The sequence below is a fragment of the Canis lupus genome, chromosome 3 (assembly GCF_003254725.2).
Source record: "Canis lupus dingo isolate Sandy chromosome 3, ASM325472v2, whole genome shotgun sequence".
In the NCBI taxonomy this organism is placed as follows: domain Eukaryota; kingdom Metazoa; phylum Chordata; class Mammalia; order Carnivora; family Canidae; genus Canis; species Canis lupus.
Genome location: NC_064245.1, coordinates 7661937 through 7688160, shown reverse-complemented (window position 1 = coordinate 7688160; position 26224 = coordinate 7661937). Strand labels below are relative to the sequence as shown.

The following is a 26224-nucleotide window of genomic DNA, read 5'->3' as shown; positions in this document are numbered from 1 at the left end:
ACTCTTCTATAAAATAGGAAGCCACTAGTATCCTCATTTCCTAGAGGAAGAAAGTGAGTTTCAATGATGGGCCCCAAGGTTACATAGATAGAAATAGACCTTACATACTGGCCTTCTGACTCTGTCTTCCACACTACTTCTCCCATGTGTCTGGCTCTTGGGCCATGGAAATTTGGGAGCCTGCTGGATCTTAGAGGCAGCTACTTGAAGGCCGTGGTATTCAACATTTTGGGAGACAAGAGTATTTCCTGAAGCCATCAACTTTTCCAGGATAGAGACAGAGATGCAGAATTTTGTTTCGTTTCAGTAAATATAAGGAAGGTGGCACATTTTGCAATAATTGTGCATGGTCAATACTATGACATTAAAAGCCAGAAGAATATATTTGTATTTGCTTTCTTAAAGACAAAGGCTTTATGTGCCTATACATAGTGGCTACTTACTGATACCATTTTCTTGGTAGCGTTGCAATCTACAAAAGGACCTAGGGAAACAAATAAGCCTGGGAGTTTTATACTCTTGAGAAGTGACAGATGTGGTCATTTTCTACGAGCAAACATTCACTGGATCTGCTTTCTTTGGGCCCAATATATAGATAAGATGAAATGTCGGTCTCTGAGTATTAGCACCATCAGGTTCCTCTGGAGCGACCATGTTCTCCACGTCCTTTGCTGTAGGAGAATGCACAGGGTGACACTCGTGTGGCATGTGACACACAATCAAGAACAGGAGCTAAAGACACTTAGGCTCTTTCTCCTCTGCTCAAGTAGCAGCTATGTGAGAAGAATGAATGATTGATGAATGGATGAGATTAAAGAATGAATGCTACCGTCTCTTGCATGGCCTCTCTCCTAGCCCAGATTCCATTTTGACTAATCTCAGCTGCTGCTCCATTGTCCATGGTCAGGGGCCTGCTGTGGCCCTGGAGGCAGCTGCGGAAAGACCAAGATACAGAGCCTGTGTGGTGGTTGTGGGCACTCTTGCAGCTGTGTTGACTCATCTTATTCTTTTCTCCCCATTTCACCCGTCCAAGAACTTTAAACTCTGGTCTCACAGAGATACAGAATTTGGGAAAGGTTCTCCTTTTAGTTTAATCCTAACAGTCTCTAGTTCCGTACTTCCTGAGCAAATGTTTTCTAGAATTAAGAGCAACTGGAACCCCCATTTTTGTCTTACTGCCATGTCCTTGGGATCTTCAACTTTTCCCTTCAGCAAAACTCAGTCCCTCCGTTTAATTCTTAAATGGCTTCTGTTTGATTCCTTCCCTCTGGCTCTGCCAGAGGTTGTCAGAAAGTCTCACTTATGTCAGTATTGAAAACAAGAAAGGGTTCTTTAAGACCGGTTTCCCCACAACTTCCTATTCTCCTTCCCAAGGCATGGAAAGGCTCTCGCCTCATTTTTCTCTTCCTGAGCCAAAACAGAGGTCCAGCTGCTTCATGTGTGCAAGATTGAGGAGAATAGAAGGGATGCTGAATAGAACAATACCATGGAATTTTTTAGTGAGGTCCAGAAGCTTTCGACTGGGAATACAGGAACTTGGGCTGTTGATGCCAGGTGGTCTTGGATAATGTTGACATTGCCTATGGTGGAAATAAGATTTCTATAGAAATAATTCTAAAGGTCAGACTGTTCAGAAAAGGGAAATAGTAAATAATAGTAACGACAAAACCCAACTCAGAGTGAATCTACTTCTAAATTAAATTATTTCTATAAAGAAAAAATGTGGACAAGGACATTTGTCTCTGTCCCGGGCTCTCTGGTAAAATAAAATTGCCTACAGAGGTTTTTTAGTTATTTGCTTTGGTCAAAATTTTGGTTTAAGCTTGGTAGAAATATTGTGTGGTTTTTGCCTCTTTGTCTCTGGAGAGGGGAAAATGTGGGGACTTTATACCAGCATGCTTCACTTTATCTGAAGGCACAGCCGTGAACATCTACAAACTAAGAAAGAGGAAAAAGGCATCTTTAGCCATGAAAAAGAGCTAATTCTCAGTGGGGAAAACAGAGCCAAAATAAATGTAGAGGGAAAGAAAGCATGTCCTAAAGCAAAAACAGCACATGAAAGGTGCATAAAATACACATCTAGAGTGCTATATTTAAAGCTAGCAGACTGAAGCGAAACTGAAGAGTGAGTGTCTCTTGGAGCCTTATTAATGATGATCAGAGCCTTTTATCTGTAGGCAACAGTTTGGAGGCAACCCCTCCTCACTGGTGTCTGAAAACCATCACTCTCTGATAGCTCTGAGGCCGTGGCCTCGGTCCATGTCATAGCTGATTGGATCAGGAGGGTGGCCAAGCCTGCAAAGGCAAAAAGGAGAGATATGGGAGTACTCCTGCCGTAGTGACACTGGCTCTCTCCATCCTCGATTACATGGAAGTCTTGACCCTAGAGACTGCCCTCCCCTTGTGACACCACTCAACATTATTACAAACGTGTATGTAGGTATTTATTTATTTATACTCTCCTCTCCCCCCCCCCACCCCAAGTAGAACAGAGGACGCCAAGTACCGCGATCATGCGAGTCAAACTCTTGTCTGTGGGTGCTACCGGGTTCCCTGTTGAAGCTTTGTGAGCTTAACATTTCTCTTTCTGCTTTTATCAAGAATTTGAGATGGTGACAGCTCAATCCCCCGGAGTTGCAGCTACTCTTGTCTGAATAGAAGTACAGTTACTGCTCTTTCCCTGCTTTTATGGTGCCTGGCGGCCACCGACACCAGCAGAGATAACTGGCTGCAAACTTGGAATTTCGTGCTTTTCCTTCTCGGTTCGCCTGGAGTGGGAACCGTGCTATAGGCATGATAAATACACGCTGGCAGCATCATGTTGTTTGCTGGCACCAGGGAGATCTGGGGCTCTGGGAAGCACGGGCTGCTTGGGGGACTGGAGGAGTTGGTGTGCACACAGACCGGCTTCCCCGGGAAAGTTAGCTAAGTGGGGGGATGACATCAATGTCAGGGTCCCAGCCCCCTGGGACAGTGTGGAAGTGTCCTTTCTGGCCTCATCACCCGTCTCCTTGGTCACCGTTTTCCTTGGCTCCTCCACTACCCTGAGAGTCTAACCACTACCACCCGAGCAGAGCAGAGCAGAATGGGAAGAGGTTCCTCTGAGTCCTACTCGTGACCTTTCCAAAGTTGTCGAAAAGTTTCCAGGTGAGGTGTAAAATCAGGATATTCTGTGTCTTGAGCTCTGCCACTGAATGTTTGCCCTACAAGCTTTCCCTCTGAACTCAGGGTATGTTTTGGTTTGTAGATGGATTCTAGGGCCAGACAAGCTGGGCTTGAATCCTTGCTTCTGTGGCCGTGGGCAACTTACTTAAACTCTGTGAAAGAGGATTTAGTTAATACATACGTAAACTGTTCTGAACACGACCTGGCACTTCGTAAGTGATGTATAAATGTTAACTTTCGTTATTTTGATTTTTCTTTATTTCTTTTTCTTTTTTCTTTTTTTCTTTCTTTCTTTTTTTTTTTTTTTTTTGGTTAACTTTCATTATTATCTAGAAATTTGATGAAAGTGGAGAGTAGGGACTGGAAAACTTGTTAATTGGAAATCTTTTTCCTTTAAAATTAATTTATTAAGGAAGATCTTATTTACTTATTTGAGAGAGAGAGTGCACAAGAGAGAGCCTGGGGAGGGGAGCTGAGGGAGAGGGGGAAAGAGGGAGAAGCAGGCTCCCCACTGAGCAGGGAGCCTGATGTGATACTTGATCCATCCCAGGGCCCCGGGATCATGACCTGAGCCAAAGGCAGTAACTGACTGAGCCACCCAGGCGCCCCCCAAAGAATCTTTAATATGGGTGTCAGAGTAACCTTATTGACAATGAGTCCTTATATCTGCCCTTTTTTTTTCTCTCTCTCTCTTTAAGAACCACAGGTTACATGAACAAGGGGAAGGCCTTCATCTCTGGGAATCTCTGTGTCCCCATTTGTAAAACGGGGTACCAGCACCTTCCTTTATAAGGATAAAACGAGATCATCCAAGTAAAGTGTACCTAACATTGAGGTTTTTTTTTTTTTTTCCCCTTCCCACCTCTGGGGTCCAGTTTCAAGTGCAAATGGAACATTGCCACAATATCCCAAGGACTCAGGACGCTGCTCCAGACCTAGCAGTGGTTACTACTGAGAGGGGGGCTGGGCTGGTGCGCGGGTGGGGATGGGGCTGGAGCAGAGGGAGAAGGCAAAGAGGGGAGGAGGCTGCGTGATCTCACTGTTTCTCAGAAAGAAATTGTGATGATCTTGGGCTTGGATCCCGGGCCTGGATTCCTGTTAATCTGCCCCTTACTCAGAGATTCGGAGGATTCAGTGTTTGCCCCGTTACGGTTGGACCTACAATCTCCCAGAGCCCACAGGGAGAGGCTGTTGCAAGAGCCAGGCACTTACTAATGGCTCTCTCTTCCTCTGTGACCCTGTCCTGGGGCAGCTGCCTTTGGCCCAGTCCTGCCTCAATTAACATCCTTGCTGTAATGAATTTTTTTTCTCCTCACTATCCTCCCTCCCTCTCTTCCTACCTCCAATGCTGACTGAGTGCTTTGGAACTTTTTGCCAGACTTTGTGTTAAGCACTAATGGGCTAATTTTTAGCCTTAGACTGATTTGCTGGGGTTCAGTCTCATTCTTTTTTTTTTTTTTCTTTTTTTTTAAGATTTTATTTATTTATTCATGAGAGACACAGAGAGAGGCAGAGACATAGGCAGAGGGAGAAGCAGGCTCCCATGCAGGAAGCCCGATGTGGGACTCGATCCCAGGACCTGCGAGTCACGACCTGGGCCGAAGACAGATGCTCAACCACTGAGCCACCCAGGGGACCCCAGTACTTGTAATCTCTTGTTCAAAAGACTGTTTCGTGTGGGTATTATGGGCCTGGGTAGATGCAAGCTCCCTGTGAGTGGAGATTATGCATTTTTCCCCCAGATAGTAGCTAAGACAGGGCTGGATCCAGAAGAAATACTCAAACACACAAAGATCAAAGCAGACAACTGCCAAGGAGCCCATAGTCCTGGTGTCCAGCACCAGGGGCTTTGGGTTAAGAGTGTTTTGCTGTTTCTTCACAGCGATGGCATAACCTCTCCAGAGACAAGTTTTCCTAGTTCTATTTTTGGAGAACTTTTCTCCTCCCTGGAACCATGTGAAGTGCACTTGTCGGGTGGCTTTGGCCTTTTCCATCCTTGAGTCCTCACCAGGATAAAAGACCTGAACCCTGGTGCCCTGGTGCTGGCGCTGGTGCGTCGGGCGTCCCTCCCTCCCTAGCTGCTACCCAGGGGTGGACAACACTGTGGGCTCCTTATCTCAACTCAGGGCATGACCGTGCAGAGTGCTCTTGGCAACGGCTTTAATTCCGAGAACTTGTTGATGATTAGTCCTTTCCCCATGATGTGGGCAAAGAGCAATAACATAGTGGAAAGTGTTCGCTGTCTAGACCGAAGCTTTGGGCTAATATGTTGGTTTAATTTGTGACCCTGTTCCACTTTTGCACAGAAGTAGAATTGACTAGATATTAATTTTCCCTTCAGTGGAAAAACATTTAGAACCTCAGTGCTAAATGGTATTTTCTTATAAAATGCTTTAACTCTATGAGCTCTACTTTTATTCTACTTCTACAGATTAAAAAAAAAAAAATGAGACCTGTCCCAGTTTTGTAGCTTAGAGATACTATTCTTGGATTGGAGACACTGATTTATTGGAAATATTATTGAATATAACAGCAATAAGAATGGGTCTCTTAATTCTCTTCCCATTTGTTCCAAAGATTTTGCTAGATGCTTTTATATATATATAATATATAGAGTTATATATATAAAATTATATAATATATATAATTATATTATATATTATATATAATTAGATAATATATGTATTATATAATTATACATAATATATAATAAATATATAGAATATATAATATATAGTATATATTATATATAATATATGTTATATATAATCATGTAATATATATTTATAATATACATAATGTAATTATATATAATATATAAATATATTATATATTATATATAATATATAAATATATAAAAATATATATAATATATAAATATAACATATATATATTTTAAATTCCAATAGAATCCATTTAAAAAAATTTTTTTTAACAGAATCCCTTTTGGATCTGTGTAGATTGTGAATTATGCACATTTTGAATAGTATTATGCAAGCATCAAGCACAAAATCAGAAATGAGGTAAATACTCCCAAATCAAAAAATAAACAAGAATTCCCAGACTTTTGGACCGCGAGGGCTCTGTTTCCTCAGTCGGCACAAGGTAGTGCTTCTTTAGCTGGAAATCAGAAATCCCTGCCACTCCCTGCCACTCGCTTTTCGTCCTGGATTCCGGCAAGGATGGGAAGACATCCCTTGCACAAGGGCAGTTGTCCTGAATGGCGATGCCAGAGAGCCACCAGCAGTGCAGTGTGACCCCCGCGCACGGTGAGCAGTTAGTCAATGATCACTTGGTGGATCCGAAGGGGATCAGTGTGGTAAGAAGCCCGCGGGGTGGTGCCTCGCTGTTGCACCCGCAGCCTGGGTCCCAGGCAAGGTTCGCCTTGCTCCCTGAGGATGCGCGTAACTTGTCAGCTGCAGCCAAGTACCTCTGAGTGGCCTTAGCTTTATCCTCTCAATCTTGCTCTTAGACTCCTTCCTCTCTCCTTCTTTCCTTCGGAAAAATAGCACATGTGTGAAGGCTTTTTGTATGTAACTTTTTATTCTCAAATAATCATAGATTCACAGGGAGTTGAAGAAATGTGTACCCCTGTTTGGTCCCCCTGACACACACACACAAACACACTCAATCAGCTTATAAAACTGTGGTAGCGTGTGTGTTCCTGAAGGTCAGTAGCTCACGGAATTTAAGTTCTGGGGGGAAAAAGTCTACATTGAGATGCAGTTCCCTTCTCCGCAGGCTGCCGTCCAGGACGGGCTCCCTGGCCTGTCACCAGTGCCATCTCTGCCCACGAGCAGAAGGATGCAGTCGGCAGCCTGGGATTCTTAAATATTTTATCTCTGAATTTAGGTTTTGTACGTGAAGTGTGATGGAACCGTAGAGCGTGTGCCAAGGACCTGGGGCCACTGTGCATGGGTGGTCTGCACCTGCCTGCATCTGTGAGATGGAGCCACAGCCTCCCAGGCCCTGCTCCTGCCTGGCGACCCCCCGTGCCCCTGCTGTGGGGTGCTGGGTGTGCAAGCCAGAGCCTGGGCTCAGGAAAGGAATCCGGGGCCCAGGAGGGTTTGTGTGGCCCGGCAGGTAGCCTGCTGGTTGAGCGGGTCCTTTGATTTTAAATAATGCGGAGCACCAGGACGAGGCAAGACAGAGGCAACTGAAGCATGGAGAAGCTCGTGGACGGCGCTCTGAACGTTGGCCTCCTGCGCAGGCCCCCGCAAGCTGACTGCCTGCCCTCCTGACAACCCACAGCCCGCCTCTCACCGGCCGTGGTGGCCCAAGAGGTAGATTTGCCGGGAAGTAGGAAGCTTCCACTGAAGCCCCGAGGACTCCTGGCTTGGCCAAAGCCAAAAGAGCTGCCATTAACACCAGAGCAACCTTGAGGTCCAGTCGGAGACTCCGAGCTCGAGGACGCCACCCCAGCCACAGGTGGCCCCGGCCCTCCAGAAATGCACACCTGCCCCCCCACCCCCGTCTTAGGAAGGTCTGTGCTTGCTTCCCCCTGAATGCAGTTCATGCTTTCCCCATTCTGTCCCTTTGCTTAAGCCATTTCCCTCTTGTGAAATGGCATTTTACCCACCCCCTGAGGCCCACCTGTCGCTCCTCTGTCCTATGTTCCCCGCCTGTGACTACCACAGTGCCTTTGCACCTGCTTCCTCCGCCCGGGCCATTCCTTTTCTAGATCTCGTACAGCTAAATTATCTTGTCATTTGGAGAGAAGGTCCCCTTTCCAGAGAGGCCTGCCTGAAGACTTGCTCGCAGCTAGCCTCCGTCTCATCCCATTCCTCTTCCATTGATTGTATTTATCACTCTTTAGATGAACTTCGTTTATTTAATTAATTTTTTTATTTTTTATTTTATTTTTTTACTAGCGCAATGATCCTGTCTCCCGTGAGAGTAGGGACCTCTCTTGCCTTCTGCACTTCCGTAGGCCTTACACCACGCCTGGCATACACTTGTCGAACGAAGGCATGCACTTTCCCTCCTCCAAATACTGCATGTTATACTTTCCTTACATGTTTTCCCTCCTCCTCTATGTGATTAGCTTCTGGGACGGGGGCGGTGATTCGATCTTCTCCCTCACAATGCCTAGGAGGGGCCTGGGCTCCAGTAAGTCTTCCCTGAATGCGTATATAAAAATAAATGGTGCAGGGGCAGAGCGTTTCTTTTCTCTTTCAGAACAACTGGACACAGCATTAAGCCAGAGAGATCAAAACTAATTGCTGGAACGAGAAGCACATGCCGTTTAGCATTCATTGCATCTGCACCAAGGACAGCCTCGGAAAAGCGTGTAGTCACCCAAGGGCACATCGCGTCCAGAGTGACCTCTGTGTGCATCGCAGTGCTACTCTCTTCAGGCAAGTGGTTGCCTTTGTGGCCTGTGGGATGAAAAGCTTCCTAAAATAGAGACCAGGGAGGAAGTCTGGTTCTGATGGGAGGGCTCAGAGCAAGAGGGCACCTTCTTTATGAGCATCGGGCATCGGCGTAATTGCTCTGGCAAAGCTCTTGGCTTTTCGTTATTGATTAAAAAATGGACATACTAACCGACAAATCATTTTGGAGATCTGGGGGTGGCGAAGAAGGTAAGGTGTGGCGTTAGTCGACAGTGACAGGCTTGGCGCAGAAATGGGACCATTAGGTCAAAACAGTGTACGTAAAAAACCAGATGAGGGATGTGGTCCAGCTCTCCTGGGTGGGGAGCGCGGGAGGCCCGCGGACCAGCTCATCTGGGTTGAGGTGAGGCTCTTTTTTTTTTTTTTTTTTTTTTAAAGATTTGTGCATATATTTTGGATTTCAACATTAATGTCAAAAATACATAGTATGATTTTACATAGGATTTGTGCTACATTAGAACACTAGAGACAAACATCACTTGAGTATTAAGGAAATCATTAAATATTAAATAACTGAGAAATAAAGTGTGTAAACACTAACTGGGGGGATTTTTGCTATTGCAACACGTCCAATGAAATGGTTTCAACAGTACAAAAAGGATTATTAGGACATGAGTGTTCCCAGTCTACTTGGACTATGGGGATCTCATTCCAGGATTCCTTTAATAAAAACTGGTCCAGGATAACAGGAGAGGATCCTGCAAGAAACGTCTAGAGCAGCGAAATACCTCAGGCGGCTGAGAACAGGGTGGCCAAGCACAAGCCGGAGGATTCAGAGGCCAGAGAGAGGATGTGCGATGTCCTGAGCCTCATTTGCACAACCAACTGCCTGTTGTCCTGCCCCACGGAAAGGCTTCTCCCCCTTAAATGCGGGGCCTCTGCTCCCCAGGGCGCCCTTCACCTCCTTGAGACAGGAAGCCTCAAGCGGACAAGTGGTTTGGTTCCTGGAGAGAGTTAGAGATTCTGAGGGCTTCCATGGGGTGTGGGGTGGGCCCTGCATGTCCCCCCGACTTTTTTTTTTTTTTTTTGAGAATACAAGAACATTTGTTTTTCATCCAGCTGGGATGCCACCTGGCCATTCCTTCCTGCATGCACCCCCAGCTCACTGCAGGTCATCAGCCACGAAGCAGACAACAGCCCCAAGTCCAAGCAGCTCCTCCCCACCCCCCATGAGGCCAACATGTGAAAGGGATCCTGTCCCGCGGCCCCAGCCCACCTGGCCTGGCTGGAGGCCTGGGAAGAGGAAGCCAGGTGGCGAGGTGGGCACGAGGCCCCGGAGCCCCAGGCCCAGGCTCCCCCAGGGAGGGGCCGTCTCCTGTCTCCTTGCTCTGCAGAGAGGCACTCATGTCACCAGCCACGTCCCGGGAAGGCCCCCCAGCCGTGCACCTCTGGGCACCTGGCTGCAGCTCCCAGGCCCTCCCCGGGGCGCTCAGCGCGGCTGTGGGTGCTGATGGCAAGGGGCGAGGACCTGGGTGCTAGACCAGTGTCCCCGGGCTGCAGGGCAGCCCGCACTGTCACCTGGATGCCTGTCCCATTGGGGGGGCACAGAGGGGCCTGGTGGGGCCCGGCCAGCGCTCCCGGGGAGGGGGAGGCGGCCTCTTTCTCTCTCTCCTGCCACCGAGCAGCTCACCCCATCCCTCCTGGCAGGCCCGGGTGCACGGGCCCCTCCAGCTCATTCGCTTCGTCCTCCTCCTGGCCTGGACCCTGTTGACGATGATACACAACCAGAGTTTGCCTTTAGACTTGCTCAGCCGGGGCTCCCAGTTGGCTTTTTGAGTTTCTCTTTGGTTTTTCTCCCATTGGCCAGATGTTTCCGGTCGAGGAGTAGAGGATTGATTTGCCCAATCAGTTAGTTACCTGGTAAAGCAGCACCTGCCTCCCAGCCTGGTGCCCCTCGTGCGCCCCGTGGTACCCCAGCTCCTGCTGGACCGAAGCCTGCTCCGGGAGCTGGGGGCTGCGGCGAGGCCTGGCGGCCGTCCCTCGGGGCTCCTCCCGCCTCTCCTCCCAGGCCTGGGCAGCCCCGCGACCCCTGGGTGGCTGCCGCCCAGCTCCGCCCCGGAGGCCCCCCCACGCCGTTCTCCCCACTCAGAGGCCACAGGTGTGTAACAGGTTCCTAGGGCTGCTCTAGCCCCTGCCACACGTGTAGCAGCCTGGCGCATGATGCATGAATTTTCCTAGAGTTCTAGAAGTCAGAAGGCCGCAGTCACTTCCACTGGGCCCACGTCGGGCTGTTGGCTCATGCCTGAGGCCCGAGAGGACCATCTTTTTCTGGCCTTTTCCAGCGTTAGGAGCTGCCTGTGTGCCTAGGCCTGTAGCCCCACATCGCTGCAACCTCTGCTTCACACCTCCTCTTCTGAGTCTGACTTGCCCACCCCCCTTTTATGGGGATCCTTAGGATGCTATTGGGCACACCCCGATCATCCAGGATAGTCTCCCCATCTCAAGACCCTGGATTTCATCACGCCACAGTGTCCCTTTGGGCATCTAAGGTGACATAGTCACAGGTCCCAAGGACACAGGTGTGGATATCTTTGGTTTGGCCGCATGGTGTGGGCAACGGGACATGTTTTTCTGTCTACCCAGGCATCATGCCGCTCGCCTGGTTAAGATCTGTGACTTCCCATCGCGTGTAAAATCAGTCCCCACCCCAACACCTGGCTTACCAGACCCTGCCTGCTTCTCCGGCCGTTTCTCAACCAGCCTTGCCCCCACTCTCTGCTCCTGTCACACTGGCTTGTGCCTGTTCCTCTTAAAATGCCAGGCCCTCTCCTTGTGAGGGTCTCAGTGCTGCTACTCTCTGGCTGCACTATTCTTGTCCCAGCTCCTCCATGGCTGTTTGCTCTCTTACTTTGGGTCTTTGGCCCCGTATCACCTTCTCTGAGAGATGGCAAGTATCTAACAAGTGTTTCCAGTGATGGAATCCACTGTTTACTCTAAGGAAGGGAGATGACATTGATTATGTGGCTAGGACCTTTTATTGCTAAATGCTCAAATGCCTCATTTGTGGAGCATCCTGGGACCCACTTGACAAAAGAAGAAACTGAGGCTTAAGCAACTTGCCAAAATTTACAAGGCTAGTGAGTAGTAGGATGAAGCCTGAACACAGCCTGACAGCAAACCCAGTACCATTACTATTGTACGTATCTGTGTATTATAGAGAGCGTAGCCAGGAGGGGAAAGCTTGGACTGTGGACTTACACTTAAATTCTGACAATGTCACTTAGTAACTGTGTGACCTTGAGTAAATGCCTTAGTCCTGGCGATATTCAATTTCCACATCTCATATCTTTGTTGGGAAGAGTAAATGAAATAATAGATACCAATAATAGATGCCTGGTAGTAAAGCAAATGCTTAACAAATACTAAGTCGAAAATATTATCAATAGAAACCTGAAGCATTTTTGCTTTTTTTTTTTTTTTTTTTTTTTTTGCTTCCCTCTAATTTAAAAGAAACTTCAGTGAAAACACAATCCAATTTAAAAATGAGCAGAGGACATGAACAGACATTTCTCCACAGAAGACATCCAGGTGGCCAACAGACACATGAAAAGATGCTCGACATCACTCCTCATCAGGGAAATGCAAATCAAAGCTACGACGCGATATCACCTCACACCTGTCAGGATGGCTAAAATCCACAACACAAGAAACGAGTGTTGGTGAGGATGTGGAAAAACAGGAGCCCTCCTGCACTGTTGGTAGGAGTGCAAACTGGTGCAGCCACTGTGGCATACAGTCTGAGAGTTTTCCTCAAAAAATTAAAAATAGAATTACCATATAACCCAGTAATTCCGCTAGCAGGTATTTACCCAAAGAATATGAACACACTAATTTGAAGTAAAAATATATATGCCCCTATGTTTATGGCAGCGCTATTTAAATAGTCAAATTATGGAAGCAACCCTAGTGTCCATTCATAGATGAATGGGTAAAGAAGAGGTGATACACACACACACACACACGCACACACACACACACACACACACAATGGAATATTATGCAGCCATTAACAAAGATGAGATCTTGCCATTTGCACAACATGGATGGATCTAGAAAGTCACAGTGAGTGCTAAGTGAAATAAGTCAGAGAAAGATCTATGATTTCACTCCCATGTGGAATTAAAAAAGATAAATGAACAAAGAAAAAAGAAGCAAATAAATAGACTTTTAACTCTAGAGAACAAACTGAAGGTTACCAGAGGGGGTGTGGAGGGAGAGATGGTTGAAATAGGTTTAGGGGATTAAGAGTAGACTTATCATGACAAACATTGAGTAATATATAGAATTGTTGAATCCCTATATCGTGCACCTGAAACTAATATAACACTGTATGTTAATTACGCTGGAATTAAAATTTAAAGAATAAAAGAAGCTTGAGTGAGAAAACTTGAAAGAAATGCCCCTGGTTAATAGTTCCCCCGTATTTTTATTATTATTTCTTCCTGTCACAAATATTCTCAAGCTGAAACTCACTGAAACAGGTTCCCCCAGCAGTAATGGATATTTTGTAACTCACTATCAACAGGAAAGAGTCAAAATTTATCAGTGTTGAAATGATGTCCTTTTGGGACATTGGAGGTTGAAGAATGAGAAATATTCAAGTGGGTGAGAGAAAATGTCCTGAGACCTAGCAGCTCCTGTTTCCTCATGACATTGTCTCCCTAGTGAAAAATTTCCAGAAAGTTACATTTTTTCTCTCCCATCAGGACGGTAAATAAAGCATCTCTCTTAAACTCCCATGCTAACAATTTCTTTTCTGCCCAATGCTTAATGCTGCCATGTTCAAAAGACAAAATCTGTAAAAAAAATGTTTATATGAAGATGTCATATCCTTGCTTAAGGCCTCCAATGAGTCCCCATAACTTGGAGAATAAAGCCCAAACACCATTCATTGTTTAATAAGACTCTCCAGTATCTCATTCTGCTCTACTTTTCAGAGCTCTGTTTCCTGGCACGATTCCCCATTCCATCACCACTGCCTCACCCTCCACTTTATAAAGAAGGTGCTGTTTGTTGCTCTTCATTCTCACACTGGGAATTAACTGCAAGAATGTAGACGTGTTTGTGTTTGCAAGAGCACCAGGGATAAAATTTATCCCCACATCCTCTACAGATGAGAAGAGAGTTCGCAATGTGGTCTGAGAGCTCAGTGGCCCAAGATTTGGATCAACCAAACCTATGGCTAGTAAATATCCTTATAGGCAGGTAAGATGGTGTTAGAGAATACCAACAAAAGCAAAGAGCTTCAAAACTTGTATCTGAAGTTTCAATGTATCGATTGATTATCAAATAGCTAGTCTGTCCCCATGGGAAGTTTAGTCGTAAGGTCATTTTTTCTTTTTCTTTTTCTTTTTTATAAATTTATTTTTTATTGGTGTTCAATTTGCCAACATACAGAATAGCATCCAGTGCTCATCCCATCAAGTGCAAGAGTCAGCTTTCCAGTGTAGAAGATATCCTGAGAGATATGCCTAAGTCCCCGATATTCATGCCTCTTTTCTTTCATTTCAATTCAACTAACATTTATTGAACACCTATGATGTGCAAGGCTCCTTCTTAAAGACACATAGAGAAGTATGGAGGGTGAATAAATTTAGTTATACTCTGGAGATATTGATAGGGTCTCACGAAGGAGGCCATATTTTGGCCTCTATAGATATCGGAGGGTAAGAAAGCCAAGCGGAAGGCATGACATGAAGAATGGTATAGGAGTTGGAGCGAAAGAGTGTTCTGGGGTAGCAGCAAGTGGAAGGGGACTCGATGGAGCACAGGAGGCACTGAGGAATGCTATGGGGGGGGTAAGTCTGGAAGTCATACTCAGGTTATGGAGACTCTAAATGCAGGCTGAGGAGTTTGACTTTTTTCTATGTATAGTAAGGAATTCCTGAAACTTGGAACACAGAAGTGACACGGTCTCCCATTACTTATCATAAAATACAGAGAAGGAAAAAAAAAGAAAAAAAATACACAGAAGAGTTAGCTGCATGTTTCAGGTACAACAAGTTATTTACCGTAGCTGTTTCTCTAAAGAACACATTTCCTAATTTCTTTCTTTCTGGAGCAAGTATTCGAAGCTCCAAAGAGTGTGTTCCTGAACAAATACAAGAACAAAGGATTGTGTTGTCTGAAAGTCTACATTTTGCTCTTCTTTATGTTCCACTGAGTTTACAAGAATATCAACAGAATATGTGTGCCTGGGAAAGATTCATAATCTTCAGATGGAAAATTTAGAAGAACCTGAACAAAAGAAAAACCATTTAAAAAAAGCACAATGGGTTCTAGCCAAAATTCATCAATCAGTTTCAAAATAAGAGCCTACAATGAAATTTCGGAGAGTCCTACTTCGTGGAAATGTGGGAGCACTTTGAGCCTTGAGGCTACATCGAGTTCTGGCTAAGCCGATTAGTAGCCGAGTGAGTTTGGGGAATATGCTCTCCTTTCTACGTCTCAGGGTTCTTGTCTGTAAATGTAAGTGACAACGGTGTCTACATAAATGGGTTGTTGAAATTAAAAGTTTGTTATGAGTTCAACAGAGTTCAATTTGCTCAGAAGAAACTCTTAATAAATAGTTGCCATTTTTACTGTAGTACTTTCCTCCCGTTTTTAATAAAACTTGACAATGAAAAAATAATCATCTTCTGTATTTCACCTCCCTATTCTGTTAATAGAGTTTTTTTTAAGTTTTATAAGGAACAGAATAGCCGATTCCCACTATTCACAAATTCCATATTTGTGAATGTGCATGCTTGCTGACATTTATTTGTAGCCCCCAAATTAATACTTCTAGTACTTTCCTGGTCATTCAGGAACATGTGTAAAGTTGTAAAGAATTGAGTTGTCTGGTGTTCTCAGCAAAGGTTGAACAAAGCAATGTTCTGTCTCCTTGTTTCAGCTCTTATTTTATAAACAGGTCCTTTTCCTGGTCTATTTGGGCCATCTATTTTGTATTTTTACATTTTTACATTTTGCTTTTGTTTCTTTCTGCTTTGGTGATCTTGCTCTTGTCAACTTGTTTGACATCTAAGGCTGTGATGTGCCTCAGTGGAGGGCTTGTAAGAGCTTGTCATCTGTGTTAGGGAAGTTTCATTCAGGCCTAACTTATAGTGCTGTAGGCGGCTAATTTGATGTTAAAGAAATAACCATATATACTAAATAAGGTGAATTTAAACAGAAACATACATAAAACAAGGTTATTAACTGATGGGTTGATGAAAGCGCTGTGACCGGAGGTGAGTGGGAACCTAACTAACCCTGTTTCCCCTGGGAGGAATGGTTCAGTACTCACTACTACAATGTTTGTATTTACGTCACAGAGCAGAATTCCTGAGAATAATGAGAATCAACTGTATTTTTGAAATTTGTCCTTAAAACAGGGACTACAATAAGTGGTACGGTAGTTGTTTAATCAATAAACACGGTAAGAATATATACCTTTGCAATTTTAAAAGCATTGTTTGAAATTTCTGGAAACTTGTTATTTCTTGGTCATTGTCTATGGCACAATTATACTTATCTCATTTGCTTATGCTTTTATAGCTCTTTGCTATAGTCTCCAAATTTTATACTATCAATTTCATGAAAAAATCAATTAAAACAATATATAGAAGGCTAGTATTTTCATTATTTTATGCCTTGGATGTTTGCTTCAGGCCATTTATGTCTTAGTAACCTTCAATTAAATTTCTTTTTGCACCTTTATTTCAATTGGTTGAGCTTTTTGAGTAATGGTCACAAAATCCTGATAATGGTGGTATTAATAGAAACCAAATACATCTTTTAATAGCGAGACTGTCATTCTTAGTGAACCAGCAGGAAAGGCTGTGTCTAGGATCTTCTTGTGAAACCTCAGACACAGAAGCCCAAGGGCTATGTGCTCATAGATCAGCAGGAAAGTCTAGCTCTAATACCATGTTGTAATATAGATTTTCTTTCATCTTGGTCAGTTTAATATTTTAGAAAAGATCTGTAGGGAAAGATTTTTTTTTCACAATTTGTTTTTGTTTCAACAGTGTTCCTTAAAAGAAAAGATTTAATTTATACATAGTTATTCTCTGGGCTTTATGTTCTTTTAATTTGTTCTTGAAAGCATTAAAGAATTTGTGGACGCTATGCTCTATGAAATAGCCCACCGTGTTCATAGAGACTATTGAAAATGTTAATTAATAACCTTTGCCATCTAAACTATTGGCCTTTGGCAGTCAATTAAAAAAAAATTGAAAGGGACATTATCCACATTGATTAAGACCTTGGTATCCATGGTATGTACACCACAGGGACTGAGATGCGAGAAGAAAATAGTAGAATTTCTATTTTTAGAACTTTACAAATAAAATGATAAATTAAGCTTCATGAATATGTAATAGATAGCTTGTCACTGCTATATATCGTCTTGTAGCCTATACTTGAGGCAGTTACGGTTAGGAAGCTGCACCAAAGTTCCCACTTCCCAAGGGCAGAGTGTGAGTTCCACACTCGGAGGCGTTGACTGCATGCCCATGGCTGTGTGTTCACTTGCAATTTATTGCAATGTTAAATTAGCATGTGGGTAAGGGCATTAAGAAGTTAGATTACCTTATATTAAAAAAATCTTTATAATACTTTAGAACGATATGGGGCAGTGATCTTGAAAATTTTGCACAATACAGTGGTTTGCTGGTTATGTTACCGGAAGAGAATACGTCAAATCTCAGATTCATCCTGCATCGTTTTTCTTTCCTGAACAAACAAACAAACCCCAAACTCCTCACTTGCAGCTTTCTGACCTTTTGTGATGACAAGTAGCTATCAGGAGTGCGTTCCCTAGCAGATATTTGAAAAAATAAGCAGACTTGATTTGCCCCTTGGAGGTAAAGGTCACATTTTAATAATGGATGAGAAAGGAACTGCTTTCGAAAGAAACTCATGTTACGAAGAAAGTATTTGGGGAATTTTTCTCTCATTAATGATTTAGTTGCCATAAAGTGCAGGTTTCGCCTATAAAAACTCATCTCACTACATTGAAGGGATTTGGAATTTAAAAACCTTCCAAATAAGATGTTCTGAATCCATTTGTTAAAAATAGTAAAATGCAGCACTGCCCAGATAGTTTGCATGGATGAGTGACTGACACCAGGGAAGACGGACATTTACTAGCCAAATTTAAATGAAAAACTTTGCATAATCGGTGAATGAGATTGAAAATGAGTACCATGATTTAGGAAGTGCAGCCAATAAGGCACTTCTTGCGTTTAGATCTCTAGCTTTGTAAAGTGTGTATGTAAGTTATGACAGCCACTAAAACTATGTGTGAAAAAATAAACTGGATTCTGGGCTAGGCCTTTGAATTCCTGTCTCACAAGGAGCTAAGCCAAGATTTTTAAAAAATAAGGTATATTAAATGAGTTGGTCTCAATAATATCTTGAAGACAAGAGATAACATAATGGTTCTTTAGAATCTTTAGTAAATAGAAAGTTTTATTTTTTATCCTTTTAAATTTATATTTTTTTTGTGTATGTTTACTAATATCAGAGCAGCATATGAATGTGATTTATAAATAAAGTCCCATATACTGGGGATGTGTGCTTAAATTTTTCTGAAAGATTTATGTAATAGACAGGTTCAGCAATCACTGGTCTAGACTACCCATTCTAAGAGTAGAAAATGAAAAGGAGTTCGGGAGCTTGGATATACTTTTCAATCTTCTTTTCCTTTTTTTCACATTTTTATTTACATTCTAGTTAGTTAACATACAGTACAATATTGGTTTCAGGATTAGAATTCAGTGATTCATCACTTAAATATAACACCCAGTGCTCATTATCACAAGTGCCCCCCTTAGTCCCCATCAGCCATCTAGCCATCCCCCCCCACCTCCCTCCATTGACCCTCCGTTTGTTCTCTATCTTTAAGAGTCACTATGTTTTATCTCCCTCTCTCTCTTTTCCCCCTCCCATATGTTTATCGTTCTGTTTCTTAGATTCCACATATTAGTGAAATCATATGGTATTTGTCTTTCTCCATCTGACTTACTTTGCCAGTCATGGACATTTGAGGTCTCTCCATAGTTTGGCTATTGTTGATAATGCTGCTAGAAACATCGGGGTGCATGTGTCCACTCGAATCTATATTTTTGTGTCCTTTGGGTAAATGCCTAGTAGTGCAATTGCTGGAAGATAGGGTAATTCTATTTTTAACTTTTTGAGGAACCTCCATACTGTGCTCCAGAGGCGGCAATTTTCTTTTAAAACATTTTTTTTTTCCCCCAAGGAGGAGGGTTTAAGAAAAAAACTACTATCATTTGTATTTCAAAAAGAAAAGGCTATTTACCACCAGATAATTAGGAAGGATGTAGTTGCAAAAGGAAGGATAGACCCTTAAACTGCAAATAATTTACTTATAAACAACTTCATACATTGTCCTTTAAACAATTTTTTTCTATGGCCCCTTTGAATAGCACCATGGAGCGGTGCTGGCATGTACATCCTAATTCTCACAATCTTCTTTTTTTCAAATGCCATATTCTTGTACTTTTTTAGGTTTTTTTTTTTGTTTGTTTGTTTTTTTGTTTTTTTTTTTTTGTAACTCATTTCTTAATGCCACATGGATTTTAACCTCTCCTATGACAGTTATCCTCCTCCTTCATGTCTTCCTAACCACAGGGCTCAGGTCAAGCACCCCTGGTGTTATCCTTAGTGAATTCATGGTTTCACCAGTAGTGAGAGAGTGAACATTTTTGCATTTTCCTTTTTTGTTTGCTTTCTGGATGCTTATGGCCCACTCTACCCCCTTCACATTTTTGGTCTCACACAAATACACAGTTTTGGCTCCTCTTCTCTCAGTATGTATTTGTTTCCACCCATCAATTACTCCCAATTATAAAAGCCATTAGAATTCTAAGGCTACCTTTTGTGATATTAGAAATCCTTGCATCTATGGCTCCAATCTTCACGTTCCTATTTTCTTGATTATTATTGAAAATGTCAAGTTACAGATTTTCAGAAACAACCCCTGAAACTTCATTATTTACTTGCAAAACTGGGAGAGGATTTTGACGAAAATTCTGTGTACAATTTCCAGCTAATTTTTTTCATTAGTCATTTGATGTGTATGTTAAAAGAAATAAAGACCTAACAAAACAAAACCACGTTGAAATCTCCACAGAGTTCTACGGCATGCATATTATTTCTCTCCATCACCAATGCCATCTCTTAGTTTCAGAAAATGAGGTAAATTGCAAACCAACTCAGTTAACATTATTCTAGTTTCATCACAATGTCAACAAAGAAAGTATTAATTGTGCCTTCATTTTCAATGTAGGGCCTAAACCTGTTCCCTTTGAAAATTTATGTAATAGAGGTTATCAATTTATGCATATGTGCCAAGATTCCCGACACACAAGCTTATTCACCAGGAGCAGTCAGGGGTCACTTCTAGATGAAATTCATGTTTGGTGCACATCTTGCCCCCTAAAAAATACCATCTTTCCATTGTTCAGTCAACAATTTCCTTCCTGCCTTCTCTCCCCCCATCACTGGATAGTCTACAGTCCTGTCAGGATGCCTCCTGCAGCACTAATTTCCCAGCAGGAAATTCCCCTCTCACCTCCTGCTCCCACTTTTAAGGAAGCGAATTATGGAGACTGGCATTCACCTTTAGAAGTTGTTGGCTTTTGGTATGCAGCAATGACAAACTGACTGGATCCAGGAATAGTGTAGTATTTATTTAGCATAGAAAGAATTCTCCAAGGGGGGGAAAAAAAGGGACAAAATGGAGATTGAGATTATGCTTGGTTATGGAAGCATTGGCATTCTGATGGTGTGTGAAAGAGAGTTCATAAAATAGAAAACGTAAAAAAAAAAAGTGGGGGTGGGAAGAAAGAGGGTGGAAGTGGCAATAAAGTGGCAAACGAGAGGGTATCTTTCCTTCCCTGGTCTCCTGGTGAGGGACAAAGGCAAAACTGTCTTTAGGAGTGACAGATGGAACATTTTCTCTCAAGGATAGAGAGCTAGACCTTGAAGATGGTGAGGAAATTGTGTCAGGTCATGATCTCACATGATCCAGATCTCTACAAGGCTTCTTGATGTTTGACAGTCTGGAAAAGCTCGTGTATCTTTTTTCAGAATAACATTTTAAAATGTGTTAATCAAAACACATAGGATTACACAGGAAATCGATTTATATACTGAAATACCATCTTCAAAATATTAAAGACAAATTTGTGATATAGTAGCACCTGCTTCTTTAGTAACACATGAAACAATAGGATCTGATAATAGGTCTAACGGGTAATAGGCCTTACTTTTAGAATAGTGATTAATAAACTATATTTTATTATATGAGCAATAACTATATATGACATAAGGTATCTATAAAAGTTGATACAACAGCGAATTTTATGATGGTTTGTTTCCTATTTTATAATTGAGGAAAACTTTTAAGTTTCAGATAGAGGTTACCGAAAATAAAGGAGTAACTTTTTTCACCATCCAAGTCCAAGAACCTTTTAATATTATGCTCTCAGGGGTCTTTGGGCTCCAGGTTAAAAACTTCCACATCTGTAGGCTGGAGAGATCGGTCACGACATGGTAAAGGAGGGTGTCTCCAGTGAGATACGGGATGTAGGAATGTTGAAAAAGCATATGATAGCAAGAAAAAGTTTCGGATCACAGATAAATAACTAAGACGTTTCTGAGATGGGTTTTCTCTCCTTGACTCTTCATGCCATCGTCCAAATTCACCCTCTCATCTCTTGCCTGAAGTAATGCAAGGCTCTCTAACTCACCGTACAACTCAACCTCCCAACACTGCCCCACAGTCCTAAAGAAGAGCTCCATTTATCTGTCAGTATGCTTCTGGGGTTCAAAATTACTCGGTGATTCTGCATTGCCCCCCAAACAAGGTACAGCTCTCTATTCTGAATTTAAGGTTTGTTAGTATTTGGCTTTGGTCTATCTGTATGATCTAAATTTCCATTCGTCTTCCCCATATACCTCATGATGCAATCAGATTGGTCCACTTACAGTTCTTTGTTTGGGCCTGAGCACATTCTTGTCCAGCCTTTCCTCAGGCTGTTGCTTCCATCTGGAATTTTCCTCCCACATTATGTGTGCAGAAATCTTACCCAAGTTAAAGTTCAGTCACTATCCTTTGCAAGAGTAGGAGCTTTGTCCTATTCAACTTGGTTTTTAGACTAACGATTAGCTATGGCCCTTGCACACAAAAGATGGTAAGAGCATTTTAAATTAACGAACAAGACAACTGTACATGGGATATTGGTGAAATTCCAAGATTATAGATTTCTAAGTTTTGAATGGGACCCAATGTAGTGTAATTCAGCATTAGGTTTAAAAGAGTAGGAAGGGGGCACTTGGCTAGCTCAGTTGGTAGAGCAGGAGACTCTTGATCTCAGGGTCATGAGTTCAAACCCTATGTTGGGCATAGAGCTCACTTAAATAGGATGGGAGAAAATTTTAGTATTTGGGTAGAAATATATAGGGAGTTGCTCAGCAATGAATTGGAGGTATTTTCTTACTTCTTTGTATGAAACAGTTTTCATTTTATCTGGCTTTATTACTGTATCTTGTTGTTCCTATTATTATCACCTCCCCCACCTAATGAAAAGTGAGAGGATGATGCATACTGGCTGAGAATTATGGTGGAATGAATATCAGCATCAGGGTAAGAGTTCTAGAGAATATCCTTTACAGGGAGGCTATTCTTTTTAAGGTTCCTTTTTACATAATTTTGACTCAGACTTGCCATTTCTTAAATGTTGTCTGCCTTTAACCTGTATGAGATTCTGGTTAGAAATTACGCTAACCAACTCCAGCTTTCCAGTTCCCATAGCACCCATTACAGAACAAGGCAATCTCATGGCTGCTGATGATGTGAGATCTGATGAATTCTCTGTTCCCTATAAATTATTCAAAGGCAATTTCAACTTACCAGAAATGAATTTCCCCGTTCTATGAAAAAGGCAGGTTTTGGTCATTTTCACCTTAAGATAACTTAATAGTACTCAAGACCAAATAGATGGATACAGAATATTTCTCAAGAAGTTTGTCCTGCGAAGGCCAAGCTGACCTAAATTCATATCTCTGTACCAGATTCAAATGCAACTTGATATCTGTTGGATGAAAGAGCTGGGTGAGAATTAACATTAAACTGACCTTGAGTTCTCTCAATTTCTGATGAAAAGTGTCAAGTTGCAAATGTTCTTTCTGTGCTTTCAGAACCCATTTTTCCGAGCCAAAGCGGGTGATCCATTTGCAAGCTTTTTATTTTAAAATTTCTTGGCTAGTATTTTATACAGCTCATTTAATATCTTAATTCTTTGTAATATACCAACACCTCTGACTGCCTCACAAAATGGCACACAACAAGAGATTTGGGGACCGTAGCTTAGTTTGCCTTGTCATCATCTCTGGCCCAAGGCAACAGGAGTTGGGCAGTCCAGGCTACTCTGCAATATTTAGGACAAAGATGACTCAGTTTAAATGGAAACATTATCCTAGTTCTGAGGCAAAGGGCAGATCTGCAAGCAAATATCCTCCACGTAAATGATGATGACAAATGTATCCCAAAGGGAAAAATGCAAATGGCATGCGTACTTCTTGAATAATTTGCCTTAATCGTCCACTCTTAAACTTGTACCCTAAGAATTTCTTGTGAAGAACAAATACACAAATTTTAATTGATGGATTCTCCTTTTGCTGGTTTAGCAGATATTTCACTGAAATAAGGAGATGAGGCTATTTCAGGAAAAAAAAAAAAAGTATTATGGAGCCATCAAATAATTTCTGCCCTGATGAAGCCTCTGACTTTTTGGTTAAAGCATTTGAAGATGTGAATAGTGGTTGAAGAGTCTTTAAGCCAAGGTTGTCGGGCTTCTGAAACATCTTAAGGCCCCACTGCTACAACTGCTGCTACTGGTAGGCAGTAGATAGCCTACTAGAAAAATCTATGCAAGAAAGAAGTTAGATGCTTTCTCTTCAAATTTTGGATGATAAAAAGAAAGAAACCAAGCATTAAGGGTATCAGTCTATATGAGGCAGCCTAATAATCCCACTCTTTTTGTTGGTATATTGGGGTTGGGAGGGTGGAAGAGTTAGTAAAACAAAACAACAACAACAACAAAAAACTCAGTACCTAACATCAGATGGGAGGTGGGTGGGCAAGAAGTCCAAATTTGCTCTTGCTTTTGTGGCCATAGTTTTCTAAGACAAATACAAAGATACCAGTGGATTGAGGAACACACTAATTTTCTTCACCATTCCCAAAGCATTTGCCATGTCCTCATTGTTGTCTACTGCAGGAGTTGAAGGCACAACCTCCCAACCCACAGTTTCACTAATGGAACGTTCTTTCCTATGAGTCCCCAATAACTGGACGAGGTGAGGGCTCAATGCTCTTGAGATTTAGGAAGAGAACATTACTGCCCACAAAACTGTACCATTCGTAGGAAAAATAACACTCTGCCCTTGAAGAAAGCCCACGGTCCTCTGTTTATTCAAACCCAAAAGGAAAAGGGCTCCTTTTTATATTATAGATTTAAAAAACCCACAAATTATAAAGGGAACTATTAAAGATCTCTTTAAAACTCCCTAATGTTTTGCAGGATTTTTGCCGTGAATTACTCCTCCCATATTCTCCCAGAGGTGGTTTAGCCTTTCCCTACTCTGAAGAGCAGCGCCTGTGCTAGCAGAAATAGAAGGCCGTACTATTTGAGGAGCTGAAGGATTGGTAAAATGCTAATTCTACAGAGCATCAGTTCTCAACTTTAGTGTGGATGATATTCATGGGGTGTGTGTGTGTGTGTGTGTGTGCGTGCGCGCGCCTATGTATTAGAATCTATATTCTGATTGTTTATGACAATCCCCATCCCATGAATTCAGATTTGGAAAATCTGATGTGATGCCCACAGGGATGTGACAAGTGCCTGGGTGATTCTACTGTGTGGTTTCCAGACTACATTTGAAAAACAATGAGATGGAAATAAATGTGCAGGCTGTATGAAAAGCGCTTTTTAAGAGCTACTTTGAATCACCTACGGTGCGTATTTGGTGCCCTCTGTTTGTCCCTTTAGTAAATCTCTCCTGCTTTCTTGTGAGGCCTCCTCCCTTGCACCTCGGGGCAGCCCGCAGCCCAGTGTCACACTGCTGGCCTCCATTCTCCTCCACCTCCAAGCTCCCCCAGGCCTGAGCTCCTTCAGGATCTTTCTATATACCAAGTAGTCGGTCTCAAGATGCAATCTGATGAGCTACTTAATGCTTATTAAGGAGGTAATGATTGCCAAGAGCTTAATACTCCCTCCTCAGGGCCTTTGTACTAGTTGTTGCCTCTGCTGAAATCATTCCTCCTCTTTGTTTTATCTTAAATACCATCTTCTCTGACAAGCTTTCTTGACCATTCCTTGAGAACAGCCCCTCAGCACCCTCCCACCCCTCAGCCACTGTCACATCCAAATACTTGCCCACATCTGAAATTAGCTTGTCTCGTTTCCATCTCTTCCCACAGTAAAGTGAAATTCCATGAGTTGGCTTTGAAAACTATTTTTACAGCGTTACCCCCTGGCCTATGAGAACTTTTCAGTAATTATTTTGCCAATAATGGAACGGATGTGAATTGCTCCCAGGAATGTCTTTTAGCAACAGATGACCTGGCCTGTGTCTCCGGGAGTCCCAGGTACTAGGGTCGGTCACCTGGGAAGTAGGCCATTTTTGGAAACTGGCTTCCTTCTAATTTACACCCTACACAGGTGGTATTTTTTTGTAGGGGAAAAAAAGGCAGAAAATCAGAAAGGTGATTTGTAAGTGTCCTTTTTTATTGGGTCTTCCTGATACTGGATAAATAGCTCCATTAGAATATCATCCTAAGGGGTGCTTGGGTGGCTCAGGTTGTGATCCTGGGGCCCTGGGATCGAGGCCCACGTCGGGCTCCCTGCATCGAGCCTGCTTCTCTCTCTGCCTGTGTCTCTGCCTCTCTGTCTCTCATGAATGAATGAATGAATAAATAAAATCTTAAAAAAAAAAAAGGAATATCATCCTAAGAATGTGGTCTTCTTAGGTCAGAAGCCTTTTCCTACATACACTTACACCCTCCTAACCCAGAACCAGCTGCTTGGTGCCATTGCATGGTCTTCTTATGGGAAATTACTCAGAGCTGGAGGCTGGTATCTAGTAAAAATCAGAGAATTTCGGGTGACTATCAGCCACCCTGGTTCAAGTGCTGCATCCTCTGTTGTAAATTATATACTATTTAATCCCCATTTTCCTATTTGGGGAAAGGAGAAAGCCAGTCTAAATTAATTTTCCAATCTGCATTCACAAGAATTTTGGGATTCAGACTATCCACGGGTTGGCTCTGAACAGCCATCTGTGAGGAAGCCCCACCACCTACTGGGCATCTCTTAAATTACAGATGAAGGTTTCGATGAGGTATTTCTGAAAGTTAAGACATGAGCTCATTAAACGTCTTAGTGGGAACTTGCAGATCCCCTTTAATATTGCCCATGTGCATGTCCTGGCTCACCCCCTGCTTTCCGAATGCCACAAGCACCCCTCCATCCATTGGGTATTTATTTGCTCCACTCCTGTGAACTTCACCAACCTTACCTAACAGTTCCTGTCTTAGCCTCTCTTTGGTCCTGCGGCGTTCTCGAGGGGAGGACACGGTTACAGTGTGAGGA

General features: G+C 42.7%; 1 protein-coding gene across 1 annotated transcript in view; it reads right to left on the bottom strand.

The window, feature by feature from the left end:
- LOC112653376 (uncharacterized) overlaps positions 1-26224 on the bottom strand; it is a 100360-nt gene that overhangs the window by 16402 nt on the left and 57734 nt on the right. The window lies entirely within an intron of this gene.